Below are 2,030 nucleotides of genomic sequence, written 5' to 3'. Positions count from 1 at the left end.
ATTCTGGAATTGGGAGAGTAATGCTTGTAATCATTGTTATGGATAAACATTAAATTTTATTTATCAGATTTGAGATTTGTTCCTTGATTTAATTTCTTGTGATCTTAATGCATGCTATGTGCTGGTACCCACTTAGTATTGATTGTAGATATTAATTGAAGGGCTGAAAGGTGAAGATTAATATTAGAAAATCAAGATCTTGAACCTTGGAATTCTAACCTAGACATAGGCTGATACCTTTGTGGAACTTCAAAATTAGTCAAAGACCTTAAGGGATTTTAATTAATTCGATTGCCACTAAAGTCAGTTTTAAGTTAATTAAAATATACCCTAGGTACCTTGAGAGAGGACTTAGGATAGCTTAGGACTGATTTCCATCAAGGTAAACGATTCTCAAAACCAGTAAATAAATAAGATAACATCCATAGCAAGATTCAGGTGTGAAATCTTAATTTCGAAATTGTTCTAAAATAGATTACTTTATTTTAAGTTTATCATTTTAGTGTTTAAAATAGACAACTTCCATTCCTTCATTATTCGATAGCCTAAACAGTCAAAATTACTATATAGATTGGTACTTACTAATCAAATTTCTCGTGGGATTGATACTTTACTCATCACTTTATTACTTGTTAGCGATCCGTGCACTTGCGGTGGTTGTAAAACCAGCAAACAAGTTTTTGGCGCCGTTGCCGGGGATTTTGGCTTTAGTAATATCAAGCGATAGGTAATTTAGCTGATTTAGGCAATTATATTTATTACCTAATTTTGTTTGATTTGTTTTATTCCTTTTCTTTTCTCTTAGGTGCCCGATCTGGTATATGACCAGAACAAGGCCAGAAGAAGAAATTTTGGACTGTGATCTGGACATAGACAGAACTCTGAGAGCCATTAGGAGAGAAAGGAAACATCAAGAGCATGATCAAGAAGATCCTAAAATTCCAACCATGGCTGATAATAATGACAAACCAAGACTCTTGAGAGATTACGGAGCTCCATCTGTCCAAGGATTTCAGCCCAGTGTCACTAGACCCACAGTGGAAGCCAATAACTTTGAATTAAAACCAGCATGGCTTCAAATGATTCAACAAACCCAGTTTGTGGGTTCACTAACAGAAGATCCACATTATTACCTTCAGTGCTTTCTTGCCCTTTGTGACACATTTAAGATGAATGGAGTGTCTGATCAAGCCATAAGACTTAGAGCATTTCCATTCTCCCTTCGAGACAGAGCAAGGAAGTGGTTACTTTCTCAACCAACTGGAACGTTCACCACTTGGGAAAACCTCTCACAAGCTTTTCTAACAAGGTATTTTCCACCTGTAAAGACTGCAAAACTAAGACTTGAGCTCAACACCTTTAGACAAAAGGAAGGTGAATCACTCTATGACACATGGGAAAGATATAAAGACCTGCAGAGGGAATGTCCACACCATGGCATAGAGGATTGGCTACTAGTGCAAAATTTCTATAATGGGTTACTACCCTCTACAAAGAGCATAGTTGATTCAGCTGCGGAAGGTGACTTAATGGTGAAAACAGTGACACAAGCACTTGAACTTTTAGAGAGGGTTGCATACCATAATTATCAGTGGTCAAATGAAAGAGGAAATGTAAAGAAAACAGCAGGAGTCCTGGAAGTGGATGCCCTAAGCATGATAAATGCTCAATTTGATAAGCTCACAAGGAGGCTTGATGTCACACCTTACCCCTCTGTAAGGTGTAACATGATCCCGTAGAATACCTGATGAACTACCGAACTTCACCTACCGATAACTCATTAAGTACCCTACAAGGGATTTTAAAACAATTTTCTTATTTTTTGATAAGTGGTGAGCATTTTCTAATAGGTATTTAAAACATTTAATTAAAATTAAAACTAGTTAATATTTTTGGTCCATTTTATTTTTTCGCAAATTTTATAAAAATTTTGGCAGAGTTCCATTTGTATTTTGAGAAAACAGTTCTTCAAATACCTGAAAAAAAACACTCCCAATAATTTTTTTCTCAACCACTTCTTCAATTTCACA

General features: G+C 35.7%; 1 non-coding gene across 1 annotated transcript; it reads right to left on the bottom strand.

Moving 5' to 3' along the window:
• Positions 1-1,334: 1,334 nt before the first annotated feature.
• On the bottom strand, positions 1,335-1,441 carry LOC131178880 (small nucleolar RNA R71). The gene has a single exon (XR_009147888.1). It is a non-coding gene; the product is annotated as a small nucleolar RNA R71 (small nucleolar RNA).
• Between the last annotated feature and the right edge of the window lie 589 nt (positions 1,442-2,030).

Source organism: Hevea brasiliensis, chromosome 3 (assembly GCF_030052815.1).
Source record: "Hevea brasiliensis isolate MT/VB/25A 57/8 chromosome 3, ASM3005281v1, whole genome shotgun sequence".
Taxonomy (NCBI): Eukaryota; Viridiplantae; Streptophyta; class Magnoliopsida; order Malpighiales; family Euphorbiaceae; genus Hevea; species Hevea brasiliensis.
This window is presented reverse-complemented; position numbering and strand designations above follow the sequence as displayed.